The 15,327-nt window shown below is 47.2% G+C and overlaps 1 long non-coding RNA gene across 1 annotated transcript in view; it reads left to right on the forward strand.

Moving 5' to 3' along the window:
- The first annotated feature begins 2,652 nt into the window (after positions 1 to 2,652).
- The window catches only part of LOC149348468 (uncharacterized), a 37,352-nt gene continuing 24,677 nt past the window's right edge, over positions 2,653 to 15,327 (forward strand). The window contains exons 1-2 of the long non-coding RNA XR_016292256.1: positions 2,653 to 2,862; positions 13,529 to 13,615. This is a non-coding gene — a long non-coding RNA (uncharacterized LOC149348468). The remainder of the gene's footprint in view (positions 2,863 to 13,528; positions 13,616 to 15,327) is intronic.

Here is a 15,327-nt window from a genome sequence, read left to right on the forward strand (position 1 = left end):
CTATGCGCGCGCCGTTCGGGAGGTTTTGCGAGGGAGGGCACTCTCGCCACCCCCGCTTCCTTTCGCTCCCCGCCGCGGAGACTTTCCCTCTTTCCCCTCTTACAACGGAGAGACCTCCTCTCCACAGCCCGGGATGAGACGCGTTTCTCCCGAGGCTCGCTTGTCTTCTGGCGGGAGCCGTGCACACGCACGGATCGGAGATCTGCCACGGAGACCGCTGCCCTTATCGCCCGGCCACCGTGTGTGACTTGACCGCCGCGGGCCGTGAGCGAGGAACCACGCGAGGTGAGCGGAACCTACTTCCCCCACATTTTTGCGTGCGTTCTGCCCTTTGTGTTTTCCACCCCCGTACGCGAGCGGAACATCCTCGCTCGTTACGGCGGTTGTATTGTTGCTGCTGCATTGTATTGCTCGGGAGCAATAAACGCTCCTCCGAGTAGCATACTCGTGTTTGTCCCCTCTGGCCCGAACCCGCCGTGGTTGCGACTCACCGCACCGCGGGTTGGGGGTCACAGCTCTGACTGCTAGGGCTGGCACGCTGGTGCTAGAGAGCGACAACTGCTTCTAGCCCTTTGAGCGTTACTACAAGAATAAACCCCCATAAGGGAGAGGTATCCACGACGCACTCTAAGATTCTGAGTGCTAAGACCTCCGTACCTTCATTGCTTATCACGCACAGCACTCGCATCGATACTATATTCTTGAGTTCACTAGAACTGGGCTTAAACGAGGAAAAAAAAGGTTGAAAAGCAGAGTAAAAATTCCTTTCTTAACCCTGCAGTAGTGCTTCATGTGGTGCTGGCGTTGCGATATTACTTCTAAATGAGCTCTGTTACTATTGCTGTGAAAGCGTACGTCCTGTCGAAAGAATAGTTGAATCTGTTTACACAACCGAAGTATGGCATCATCATTAACTTTGCGTGCCGCCCACCTAAAGGTTGCCTAAGTGAATTCTGTTCAGTAATGAGCAGCATTGTGGTGTCACGTGTAATTAATAAATCCTCTTTACTTGTTTGTGGTGACCTCAATTTCAATTTGTTGAAAAATAACTGCTTTAATGGTTTGTTACTGTTGCAGTTATTTAATCCCAAAGCGGTTTTAGCTTGCCTAAGTCCAATGTCTAAATAACCACTTTTTCACTTACCGCGTGCATTGCAGCATAGACATTATTTCGTTTCCGGGGGCTCCGATATTACCATCTCAGCTTTGTCCCTGTGACCTTATGTGTGGTCACTAAAAATGGCCTCCAGAGCGACCAACTCGAGTCGATCAAGCACAAGTGCGACCTTGTTTCAGCGTATATAGTTTGAAGGCATGTAAGGAGACGACATATGTATTTAGTATCGGATTTTTTGGTTAAAACCAACAACAGCATTGATAAATGTACGCGCGCATATGATGAGCGTAATTACGACTAATGAGCATGCCCGTGGGTGACATCCTATGATTGAAGTCCTGAAAAAAGAAAGACTCACACTGCCACACAGAAAAATACTAGGATATTATCACTAACGCGACCGTTTTGAGTGCTACAGAAATAAATAAGTCATTGAGATCCCTCACTCAAAAGAGCGCCGTTGCAGCGTTTTACTTAAACGGCAGCAAGAATGTTCCAGAAAGGCATGAAGAATTGAATGGGATGTTCATGGATTTCGAGAAAAAAGAATTCATTGTTCTGAAGGCAATTTTTGAAAAGGTGACTGAACAATTCAACAGCCATTTCACTGGTTCCTCGTTACTTATTTCCCCGTAGTAACGAGAAAGATTAATTGAATTTGAGGTGAAGAGGGAGGTCGCTAACTTTGCGTGCGTTATGTGATGTATTATCCTCTTCAATAACGGATGCCCATGAGGAGTAGTGCGGGTCATGTAATAGCATAAAATAGGAGACGGAGCTTCATCACTTCTGAATTTCAGCATAGCAGAGAACTTTCCTTGAAACCCATCAGAAATTTGTATTGAAAATAAATATAGAAATATGAAAACAAAAAGTACAGTTCAGTCGCTTCAGAGTGCTCCTGACCAACAGTTGCCATTTTAACGTGGACACGATTGCTGAATGCTCTGATTTTCTAGATCTTGGTCAATCAACAAGCATTTCTAGATTATTTAGCATTCCGAAGACTTTCTGACGTTACCTCTCTGTAGTTTGAATACTGAAGCTCCACGTTTCGCAGCTAGATTTGCCATTCTCTCATACTGCGCACCTACGCCTTCTACCATTACTATCACTTAGAAAGTTCCAAAAGACCCTGACACCGCCCTTCTACAGCTGTTGTACGTTACCTTAAACGAGACAGATCCTCACTTACAACCTCTTTATTACACCCTCGAAGCAGCTTGCCACACATTGCCGTTCAAGCACTCGTACGGCGCACCTCCGCCGCCCTGTTCCTGAAAAAAAGAGAAAGAAATACGCAGCAAAAGGTATGATAACTGCTTCATCCTGCAACAACCGGGCTAGAAAAAAGTAGCCCGTCCTGTCCTCATCTTTCTGTGTCCTGTTTCAACGCTACGTTTTTTCGTTCAGACTAGAAAAAAGTTCTGGCATAAATTCTAACAAAAGAAGCTCGGTGGTGATTAGACCGTAACCTCGCCAGTCAGCGGCCGCACCAACATTTTTTTTTTACTCGACGGGCTGGTGCTGTGGTGTAAATGCATGCCCCCTGGATACACCTGATGTAAAGCGTCAGGTGTGGTGGCGAGTTAGCGAGCTTCTCCCAAGCGTTGAATCCCGCCGTGCACGAAATGCGGGACGCTTGTACCCGTTCCAGGGGGCCCGGTGGGTATCCGGCGGAAGGAGTCGAACCCCTTACCTCCCGAAGCCGGGCCGGCCGATCAAGCCACTACGCCTCGACTGCGGTGAGCACACCACTTTGTAAAATCGCCCTTGCAACGCGAAAGACAGGTTAAACGTTTTTTTTTCTGTCGTTTTTTAAGTTATCTGGCATGCGTTAATCATTTCGTACTGGTCACCGTTCTATCAGAAGGAGTTAAGAGCACGTTGCTGTACGCAGTTTTTTTGAACCAGCTCAATGAGGGCGACGATGCATCACTGCCGTCAAATTTCCGCCCACATGCTGAAGATAGCAAAAAAGAATTTATTTCCCGCTGTCATGAATGACACTGCGTATATATTCTGCGAAGATTGGCAAAAATTTGAAAGGGGTGAGTACTACGAATATAAGATCTGGCCTCGTTTGCCGAAATGAAACGACAGCTGCCTACGGGCGCTTTTCTGTGTCGCTTTCCTGGCGAGGGCCGTTTAGAGAAGCCAGCGTAGGTGTTCACGTGCAAATCGCCCGTAGATATAACAGATGCCCCGAGGGTACCAAGAAGTGGGCTCATCCGCTGCAATGGCCTAGGGGTAGTGGATGTGCTGCTCATCCATACACTGCCTTTCTCTTAACAAGGGATACGACCAATCCAACCATCCACCCACCGTTTATCGCTATGTTATTTGCCCACTGGTACATCAGGAAGGTAGAGTTAGGCAGGTGAGTGTCAGTTCTGCAGGTGAAGGAGGGGTTCGTGGATTGGGTCGACGGATCGAAGATGGGGTTGGTAGTTTGGTTTATGGGGGTTTAACGTCCCAAAGTGACTCAGGATATGATGGACGCCGTAGTGAAGGCCTCCGGAAATTTCGACCACCTGGGGTTCTTTAACGTGCACTGACATAGGACAGTACACGGGCCTCTAGAATTTCGCCTCCATCGAAATTCAGCCGCCGCGGCCGGGATCGAACCCGCGTTTTTCGGGCCAGCAGCTGAGCGCCATAACCACTGAGCCACCGCGACGGGGCGATGGAGTTGGTAGATGGGCAGCCCGCTACTGGGGTGCAGCGGGGGGCAAGTGGTTGGTGCTTGTTGAGGCTATAGGCGTGGGGGACCTGCTGCTTGCAACGAAGGCTTTACTTCAGCAGACACAAGGTTTTCGAGGGGTTGGGGGGGGGGGGGGGGGGAGGGGGGGCACAGTAGTGCTGCTTTCACAGCAGCCAAGAAGGAACACCCAGACACGCTGACTATTGCCTAAGCCAGTGGTGTGTGCAGGATTATAAGGGTTGCCTAATAATGCAGTTGGTTGAGGCCACGAATCACTGTGCTGCTTATTTTAAAGGTCGTGTAATGGATCAGGGACAAACCGGTTCGTTTTCTTTTGCGCTCCTGGGTCGGAATCGCCATGATTGCAAATATCATGAACATGTTGGATGCAGCGAAGCAGAAGTCATGCGGGACAAATGCTAGCAAGAAACGAATGCCATCGATTAACCTCTATGAAATTTCAGGTCAGCCTGAGAGTTCCTTCAGACGTATATGAAATTGAAGTTTACGCAAAACGTTAAAATGTGCTTATTCGAGATCCAGAGCTCCATATGGCTTCATTAAACGAATGAGAAAGCAAAAGTTACCGTTGAGTCGTTGGTCGAAATAATACTACCGTCTGGCGCCACAGTTTACCGCAGAATAACTTTTACATTTTATATATCACAAAATTTTGGCATGATGTGGTTTTCAGGTGTTGACCATTGATCGTGTACTTCCAAACAAATCGGCATCCCGAAGAATTCGGGGCGTCAATCCCGTGTAGGTTGATTATCTAAGAAGTACGCTTCGCAGCTCGTCTTGATATCTTGTCTTTGTACTCGTCCAGCTGCCGTCAATAAAATCTTTAAAATAAAGTCAAAAACTAACATTTATCGTTATCAAGAACGTATTTCAAAAAGGCAGGTTCTCAACATTCCGGAACAAGCGCGGCATGCTTAAATTTAGCCTTTGAAAGTGCAGGGTGCCTCTCAAGCTGCATTCAAGCAGCTTTTTTCCCTGCGTCCTCTCTCTCCCAGTGATACTTGTACCACTAAAAGCGACAAAATAAACTTCAACTTCAACTGCGATCCACATACAGTCACGAAACGTATCGGCGCCGGCAATCCAGCCACTTCCGCGTCATATGTACTTATTACACAGTGGCACACGGCACGGAGTCCTATCTTCTCCATTTGTGTTTGTAGGCATGCCACATCATTTCGAAAGCGAATCCAGTAATTCGAAAAGGAGACTGCAACCCCGTCCTGGCTGTTTAGACATTTTTTGAGCGAGTTTGTCTTGAGTACATCATTGTGCCACGCCACACGCTCCATGCCACTGATCCACAAGTGTACCTAAACAGCGCCTGCGTTATTTTTTTGTTTTCTTCTCACCTATATGCTGTTGCAGGCAGGTATGTATCTGCGTAAATGCTGCATATTTTGCACAGATAACCAACGAATTCTGCTATCTGAAACGAATCAGCCTGGTCTACGAACAAAACATTCCCAATGCTCTACCCACGTGAATATTGGCAGAAAAATTAATCGTGAGTGCCCTTACCTCTTTCCCTTTCAAGACTTTGCCCCTTGGAGAAGGTAACAAACTTATGTAAGCGGCTCTCCTGTTCGTAAACTTTATCCTATTCGTCCATCTGAACGCTGTACCATGGAACACAATATATGATCCTGAACTCCTTGCAACACACTGGGGGGGGGGGGGTCGCGCAAACTAGAAACAGTTGTCCATAAATGCTGCTTTGGATACTGCGCGAGTTATATAGCCATAAAGCGAGAAAAATTTAAAGCGCAGCACATAGGCGCCTTTTCGTAGGTTGAGCCGCGTCGACGTTGAAGGCGTAATTAAGCGCGAGGGGAAAAAATGGCTGAGGCTTAACTTGGTTAAGCCTGGAGAATGCGAAGCATCATCGTGTCGCGTAATTTGGAGGCCCACAACCACAGCGACGGCGTGAGGTGGGCTCCCGTTTCTCCACTGTCGTGACGTCATCGTGTCACGTGGTGTGACGTCATGTATCACGTGATTTGGAGGCGCACAACCACAGCGACGGCGCGAGGTGGGCCCCCGTTTCTGCACTGCCGTGACGTCATCGTGTCACGTGGTTTGACGTCATGTATCACGTGATTTGATTTGGAGGCGCACAACCACAGCGACGGCGCGAGGTGCGCCCCCGTTTCTCCACTGTCGTGACGTCATCGTGTCACGTGGTGTGACGTCATGTATCACGTGATTTGGAGGCGCACAATCAGAGCGACGGCGCGAGGTGGGCCCCCGTTTCTCCACTGCCGCGACGTCATCGTGTCACGTGGTGTGACGTCATGTATCACGTGATTTGGAGGCGCATAACCACGGTGAAGGGCTGAAGTAGTGGCTAAAGTAGTATGCTTCGCATAAAGGGGGAGGATAGCGAGGGAAGCGTGATACTCTCCAGGACAGCCCAGCCGAGTGAACGAAAGGACCGCCGCTCGCTCACAGATGGCGCCAGAGTGGTGGGTGCCGTAGCGCGCCGTGCGCTCATCCCCATTGTATGAGGGGTGGTAGGGTGGTTAGGAGAGGGCCCCGGGATATTAAGGCGAAAGCCTTAAATGCCTCATACTGTCGTGACCAAGACGTGTTAGCAAATGTGTCCTCGTTTGGGATGCATGCCTTATATGGGCCTATAGCAATCAATAGCCGATCGATACTCAATCGGGTGCAATCGAAAGACATCGGAACACGATATAAAGTGATTTTATGATTATATCATTGTACTTAATGACTAATTGGTAATAAATAGTAGTTAAGAAGTGGCATGTGGGACTGTGCACTGCGCTTGTACCTTAACTATCACTAATTAATAAATGTACTAGTTAATGCCACGTTAAGTATCACTAACCATACATTATTTAGTAGCACTAAATGTGCAAGTCATGCTTAACTATCATTTACCATCATTATTGGTTAGACGTTTCTAGACGTTTCATAGACATTGTGTCGAACATTCTAGAGAGTTCCAGCACTTGACAGGTGGGTGACATGACATAATGGATGGCGCTAGAACAATGGGAAAGACCACAATTAGCCTAATTAACATTTCTAGTCAGACCAAATAAATAAATAAAACCGAGTAGGAAATTGGTCGAGTAGGGGATTCTAATCAGGGTTTCAGGAGTGCGAGACCAGCACGCTAACCACTCCGCCATGCAAGCTCAATAGTTCGGAGGGAACAAAGCCGCGTCTAGCTAATACGGCGTCTTCGTTCACTCCCATCTCCCTCTCTTCCGTTACAGCGAGGTTCAGGTGTACACCGACATATGCGAGACAGACACATTTCCTTTCTCAAAAACCAATTTACCGTCGAGCAAGGCGTAGAGCCGAACGGGCGATGGCGTTCTGGAGACTCCTTGGCAGCGTTGCAAGACGCTGTCGCTTTCTGCTCTTAGAGGCGAAGCATAACATCTTAACCACAGATCAGTGACGCAAGCAGCAACACTGCGCTTAAGGCTTTCACCTCACCGCACTTTAGATCAACAAAGTGTCCCCCTGAATTTTTTTTCCCACGCCCACGCGCTGCCATCTCACAGTCGCGCCATGCACCGCTCCGTTGGCGCACGGTGCTGTGAAATGTGCTGCATGAGATAGGTTATACGCGTCGGCCTAGTATAGACGTATGCCCCCAATGGACCCAGTAGGTCTCTGTGCTGAAGTAGTGGCTAGGTGGTGGTGGTGAAAATGTTTATGTAATCATAGGGAATGGTGTTGGGGGTCGTGACCTGAAGGGAACCACTAGTTGGTATGCCTAGTCAGCCACACCGTTGGGGGTTGCCGCAGCCCGGGCGCGCTACGTTAAGGCCTTTTGGGCTTCGAGGGTGCAGCAGCCGGATAGGGTCGCCGCCTTCCAGTCCTCTCGGGTGGGGTTTGGGATAGGTGTTTGGGATGGATTCTGCTGACAGGCCCAAACTATGTGGTAGGTGTCAGACACCGCCCCAAAGTGCGAACACCGCCCATCGAATCGGCGATCAAAATGCTTTATAGTTAACGGGCACAGCATCCGGTTAGTAAGCAGGCACAGGAGTACCCGTTCGTTGGCCTTCCCCAGGCCTTTGCACGGGGTGGGAGGAGTTTTGTGCGTGGATTTGTAATAATCGCATATTTCCTTCAAATCGGAGTCCTGGTCGGCGTCGGGTGACGTGGGCCTTGGTGACCTGGAGCCCAAACAAGAGATCTGTACGCGGGATCCGAGTCTCGGCTACAATTTTCGTAGATGCGATAAGCCAGGGGAGTAACCCACTCTTGCACGACGTTTTGACAAGCCCCTCGTGAGTCGGTGATATGTATTTGGAGGAGGAATCGGAGGCTGCCAGGGCGATGACAACCTCTTTTGCGTGAATTGCTGACTGGACCTTGAAAGTGAGGGCATCTACCGTTTTACCGTCGTGGACGACCGCGGCCGTGTACCATCCCATGGGGTACGGGCCGGAGGCGCCCACGTAGAAGACTCCTATGCGGCACCTACGATAGCTCTCTCTCGCTTGCGCCACCGAAGCATAATCTCGTCGCCGGCGCCTAGAGGACGCTGCCGTTCGCGCCGCCGAATCGCACAGTGCATCGCTCGAATTTCACATTAGGGAGTATCGCAAATGTTATTAAAATTTTTTTATTTGTACGTCACAAAGATTTGTCATGTGAATCTCCTAACTAAACTTCATTAGTGCGCGACTCATGGGAACGAACAATACTGGACGCAAAAACCACGAACACAGACTGGCGCAAGATAAATATGAACGAATTAGGCCCATTTTAAGCTTTACTTACGCTCTAATCTCTCTTCATCAGAAGTAGTCATCAGAAGTAGTCCTGTAAAGCTCACTATGACGATGCAAAACTTATGAATGAGTTCTCAATGCTTGCACGCGTAACGGCTGTCCCACAGAGTTATTCGTTCCGCCACCGACCACTTAACGTGCGAGACATTAAAAATAAACCAGTCTTCAGGTAAAGCCCCTTCAATATTTTTTCGCCTAATTATGTTTCTCGTAATTTGCTTATGATTTCCGTATAAACTTCAATGGCCTCTCCATTTTTTTTTCGCCCGATCGCGACATACCTGACCATTCACATTCTCCCCATGGTGGCTCTTTTATCTCTTTTTTTTTTCTGCGGTGGTTAACCGGCTGGAGTATTTAAACGCCTCCCCTTGAAAAGTCGAACCGGGCAGAGAAGCCGCTGGGATAAGTCTTCGGTGAGTGCACTGCCATGCACCCCTCGTCTTGCACATCTTTCCTTCAGATGCAGCAACTGGTTTGGGTGAGAACCACCAAAGGGCCTCTCCGTAAGAGGAGCTCATGAACAGAACCGTTCTGGGCGGTCTCCGAAGCTGCTCCACCCGGCGATAAATATAGTGATCACTGTAAGGACGGCGCTTTGCTCTTGAACACTTGTTTACGACCAATCCGTAAACAACTTCGTAGTCGTTCTCTCCTCCCCGTGCGCTCCAAAAATGTTGATACGAACGTCAGACCAAGCAACAGCAATATTTATATAGGAGACAGGCGTTAAAGGGATATTTGGATTCCCACACCGGACGCAATGGAGACTTATACTGTGAAACGTTGCATAACACAGAAAAAAAGCTAATGATATTTACATAAAATCCCTTATTGTGAAGGAATCTGAAAGAATGAATTTTAGCAGAAGGGATGAAAACTACATCGACCTTCTCCAGGTCCCAGTGACGGCAACGTAATCCTTCAACATCGCTTGCTACAGTGAAGGGCAGATAAAGCCTCTTTAGTAAGATTGTTTATTTTGTCTAGTAGATGTCCTCCATGTGTCTTTCAGGCCCTCTGTTAAGTTTCATATTTTGCCGCCTTCAGTGTTAACCGATGTCTTCGGCTCCTGGCGCAGTCCTCGAATTTCTATACAGTTATGACTGTTTTTTGGTGTCGTCAATTTTTTTTTTGCAGAGAAGCTAAATTTCTCATTTGGCACTATGCTATGCTTCAAGAAGTTCTGCGTAGATCTCAAGCATGTCTTCGACGGAGGTCTACATAATGAACACGATTTTGTTCACATTTGAAGGGTTGTCAAAATTGTCTTTGCCGTTTGCCAGAGTTGCTCACATCTCAGGAAGCTTTATACTTAATTCGATTTAAGGCTTATTAGTGCCGCCACCATTGCTAAGAGTAATCTGAGAACGGTACATCAAGCACTTGAGCATTTTGATTCCATAACCATTTGTTGCTTTTATACAACGGTCCCCAATTCCTGCGCATTTCGTGATGTGACATTCATGGCAGCAATCTGCACAGGTCAAAGAGATGTGTCCTTCTTGAATCGCCTCATAGAAGGCAGAGCTGAGGTCAGCATTTTTTAGCGGCATTTCAAAATACAATGGGTCGCATGTGCGCGGCTAGCAGCGGCAGCCTCAGTCGATAGGAAACAACTTCCCAGTGGTATTAGAAACGAGAAAAAAGAACCTGACATTTCAGAAAATCTTTTTCAGCGCGTATGGACAGCACATGCCGCCGTCATCACTGTTCGATGAATGAAGGAATTAATGTTCTGCCAGGATTTATAATGAAAATGAAGGAACCTATGTTCTCGTGATGAGCGAATACTGATAAACGCTATCTGTTTCGCTCAGTGATCTGCGCAATAATGACGCCACTCATGACTGCCATTGCCACCGAGCTCCAACAGAACAAATAGACAGAGACAGTAGCCTATGGATGATGGGTCCATCGATTGGCCAGAGGGTGGAGACCATGGTTTAGCTGCCTCACTCCCGAGCCGGGAGCTTTGTTGGCACGCATGTAGTTGTCTCTCTTTTTGCAAGGAGAGAGGCAATTCAGATCGGATGATGACGACATTAATGGCATGGAACCACCCTGAGGGCTCTGTCGCAAAAAACACCCTTACGGCGTACAGTCGCCCGTACGAGAACATAAACTTTGCAGAAAACTTAGATAAGGTCTATGCAACAATAAAGCGCAGCTCTGCGCACGGAAACCAAATGCAAGATAAGGACGTATGCCGACGGTGATGGACCACACAGTTTGAGTCCAAAATATTGCTAAGAACGCTCTGGCAACCCTCTCAATTTTAGACAACATAAAAATGCCGATCTGTGGTTTCAAACCATTGCGATTTTGTTTCGCTCCGAAGGTCGCAATCGAGCTCGGGCACATGCATGTATTAGTGAAGAAATCGATACTGAGCAGTGAGAATGAGTGTCTCTTAACGTATGCATTCGGGCTTGGAGCGGATGTATTGCACAGGTCCTTTGGGAGCGCGTAACATCGTGGAGTCTTGAGCGGATGAGAATAAAGCGCGAAAACTTGACTGCTTAGTCATCGCAGCGAAATACATTTCCATACCCACCCCTTGTTTTGGGGGTTGAATGCAATGCTTCGTCGTCCTATGCCTTCGCTTCGGACAATGAAGTGTTGCAGCACTGCAGTACTCAGCCGGGAAGGGCGCCTTGTTTCTCGTCACTGCACGCACAAGACGCAGATTTCGCACGAAAGATGGTTTTAACAATTTGTTTTTAACAATGCTTGACCGTGATGGAGGATACAGGGCTTTCTGAGACTGGGGTAGAGTTTGCGCGCTGTTCATTTGTTCACTTTGTGCCATTCACATGACGTCAAGAGGTTTTTTCGGGAGGGAAGGCAAAGGAAATGTAGTATATGCACTGTAAAGCGCAGCGGGCGCCTGGTGTTGTATTTTAGGCAAGTTGTTTCGAATTCTGAACGTAGAGTGGAAAACATTACCTTGCCGAAAAATACAGGCAGCCTTTTTAGGTCCAAAAATAAACATAGGAAATTATAAAAAGCACGCTTCAGAAGGCGCCCGGTTCCCAAGGTCTTTCGTAAGGACGCCGCCTGAGTTATTTATAAAAAACGCAGTAAGCGATGTGGTAGCATCTAACAGAGCGTCTAGAGTAAATATAAAAGCTACAGCCAGGAACTAAGGCTTCGTACGTTCTACATACAGCCTGTTCTATTTCCCTAGGTTTTCAAGAGTCTAAACTTGGGTCGTTGTTAAAGTGGCGCCCGAAGTATTGTACAATATGTTCATGCTGCGTTCGTGCAGGCATTTCTCGAAAAAGCAGCTCAAAAACGAGAGCAAGGGTGTTATTGCCGCTGCTCATGTTATTCTGCACTTATTTGCTCATAAAAAAAAATCTGTAAATTTTGAAATCTCAAGAAAGCGCAAAGACGCGGACAAAGGCCAATGGTAGATACTTGGAGCTGACGTTCAACTTTGTCTACTGCTGATCTCTATATGTATACATAGAGGGCTTTATGCATGACAGATGGTAAATAAGTGCAATTGTAAGGAAGAAAGCAAAAATGCTCATCGTCCTTTGCACTCCTTGCCAAATGCACAGTTTTCTTACCGATAATGCAAGGCAAGGGATGATGATGCAGAGGTCACCCAGAGTGATGATTCTTTGTGCTTTAACGATCTTCCATGTGGTCGAGTCCTTGCTTCTTCTGAAAGTTCAGGACTTTCTATTATAGGATTTTGATATTCTGATTGTGAGGATTGTGAATTCTGAGCAATGAAGCTATAGGATGTGGTCAATACAATTAAGCATATTAGTTTCGTGTTCCCTTAACCTAACATTCAGGCAACTTCCTGCTTATCGCATGAGTATTTTTCCGCATCGCGAGAAACAAAGCGCCATAAAAGTTGGCATACCGCAGCATTTGCAAGTTCCGCATTGGAGAGTGTTGCTGTATAAGTGTTTTGTACTTGTTTCTTTTGTCGCCACACGGAAAGAGCCGCTGCACAGAGCAGTTTAGCAGGTCGAACTGTGCGTGTGTTACGTGATATATTATCCACTTCAATAACGGATGCCCATGAGGAGTAGTGCGGGTCATGTACTTGCATAAAACAAGAGACGGAGCTTCATCACTACTGATTTTCAGCATAACCGAGAACTTTCCTTGAAACCCATCAGTAATTTGTACTGAAAACAAATACAGAAATATGAAAACAAAAAGTACAGTTCAGTTGCTTCAGAGTGTGTCTGACTAAACAGTTCCCATTTTAACTTGGACACGATTGCTGAATGCGCTGATTTTAAAGATCTCGGTCAATCAACAAGTATTTCTAGATTATTTTGCATTCGGAAGATTTCGCGACGTTACCTTCCTGTAGTTTGAATATTGAAGCAGTAGGCTACGCAGCTAGATTTGCCATGCTGTCATACTGCGCACCTACGGCTTCAACCATTACTATCACTCAGAAAGTTTCAAAAGTGAGTAACATTGCCCTTTTACAGCTGTGGTAGGTTACCTTAAACGAGACAGATCCTCACTTACAACCTATTTATTACACCCTCAAAGCAGCTTACCGCACATTTCCGGTCAAGCACTCGTACGGCGCACCTCCGCCGTCCTGTTCCTGAAAATAAAAGAAAGAAGTACGCAGTAAGAGGTATGATAACTGCTTCTTCTGGCAACAACCGGGCTAAAAAAAAGTTACGGTATAAATTCTAACAAAAGAAGCTCGGTGGTGATTAGACCGTAACCCCGCCAGTCAGCAGCCGCACCAACATTTTTTTTTTTAACTTGACCGGCTGGTGCTTAGGTGTAAATGCATGCCCCCCGGATACACCTGATGTAAAGCGTCAGGTGTGGTGGCGAGTTAGCGAGCTTCTCCCAAGCGTTGAATCCCGCCGTGCACCAAATGCGGGACGCTTGTACCCGTTCCAGGGGGCCCGGTGGGTATCCGGCGGCAGGAGTCGAACCCCTTACCTCCCGAAGCCGGGCCGGCGATCAAGCCACTACGCCTCGACTGCGGTGAGTATAACACTTTGTAAAATCGGTCTTTCAACGCGAAATACTGGTTACACGGCGAAGGCTTTTTCTGTCGTTTTGCAAGTTATCTGGCAAGCGTCAATCATTTCGTGCTTGTCATCGATCTATCAGAAGGAGTTTAAGAGCACGTTGCTGGATGCAGTTTTTTTAACCAGCTCAGTGAAGGTAAGGATGCATCACTGCCGTCACATTTCCACCGACACGCTGAAGATAGCAAGCAAGAATTTATTTCCTGCTGTCATGAATGACATTGCGTACTGTGCGAAGATTTGGCGAAAATTTGAAAGGGCTTCGAATATAAGATTTGGCCTCTTTTGCCAAAATGGACAGGCAGCTGCCTACGGGCGCTTTCTGGATAAGTAGAGCATATCACGAAATGTGCGCGTTTTGCGCATACACTCTTATGATGCGGGTAAGGAACTTCATCATATACTTTCATATATGAATGTAGCCTTTCGTGAAACAATGAGCTAGAGGATGAAGAATTCAATCTGGAAATGTATATATAAGGAGATTCCACAGCAAAATGTATATCACTGGAGTCAGCTATGTTGCTATATTCTTTACCAGCTTCGTTTAAAAAAAAAAACAAGAATCAGCGGGTGGTGGGGGATACATTATGCTCAGTTCAACTTTCTGGTTATTTGAACCAAACTGCGCCGCTCTAAGCACAACGAGACACATACCAAAGACGATGACATTATTGGATCCTCTTTTGTTGCCTTCTTTTCACGAGTCTGGCTTTGCCCCCTGTAGAAAATGATAAATTTAAGTAAGCGGCTTCCGTGTTCGTACACTCTCTGCTTTGGTGAAATTTGTCCATCTTAGCGCGGCGTCATGCAACAGAATATATGATGCTGAGCTCCATGCACCCCATTTCGGGGGTCGAGGAAATGTATAAACATTTGTCCATATTTGTGTCAGGGATGTTGCGCGAGTTGCATAGCCATAAACCAAGAAAAAATTCCCTGTGACTTAGCTTGGTTAAGCCCGGTAATTGCGAAAGCAATATCCGTACCTACGCCATGGTTCATCTGGTAGTGTAGCTGGTGGTGGTGCTTGTGGTTAGACTTGTGGCGATGCATCTGTTATATAATCCAATCCAATCCAATCCAATCCAATGTAATGTAATGTAATCTAATCTAATCTATTCTATTCTAATCCAATCCAATCCAATCCAATCCAGTCCAGTACAATCCAGTCTGCACCGCCGTCGCACACGGACGGCGCGAGATCGCGAAGCAATGCTAAGTCGAAGTTTTAATATAACCTCCTTGGGTTGGCACAGCTACTGCTTTCTAGCGACGTGAGTCGAACCTAATCTCTTCAGCGTAACGCCACAATCGCGCTCCTAGCAGAGAGCGCAGGAGTTAGGCGCAGGTGGTGGCACCGCCGCGGCTTGCGACGGCGCGAGTCGGTCACCGTTCTCTTCGGCGTGACGTCACAAGACAAGTACAATCAAAACTTTTTGTTAAAAGGGAGCTCAGAAGCACTTGTCGCTAAGGGTAACCGGACCATTTTAGTCGTGTCTTTCGCGGCTACTGCTGCGCAATGCGCTCGCGCGTCGTCTGCTGCGCTGATATGACAGCGCGCGCCTGCTTAAATCCACCGCGTGGAAAATTGTTCTGTCACCTTTAAGTTCGCTTGTCTGAGAGTCTCTATTTGAAAGCAGTGCTTGGCAGCAGCTAATACTG

This window comes from Amblyomma mixtum, chromosome 4 (genome assembly GCF_055824585.1).
Source record: "Amblyomma mixtum isolate Tamu chromosome 4, ASM5582458v1, whole genome shotgun sequence".
NCBI lineage: Eukaryota > Metazoa > Arthropoda > Arachnida > Ixodida > Ixodidae > Amblyomma > Amblyomma mixtum.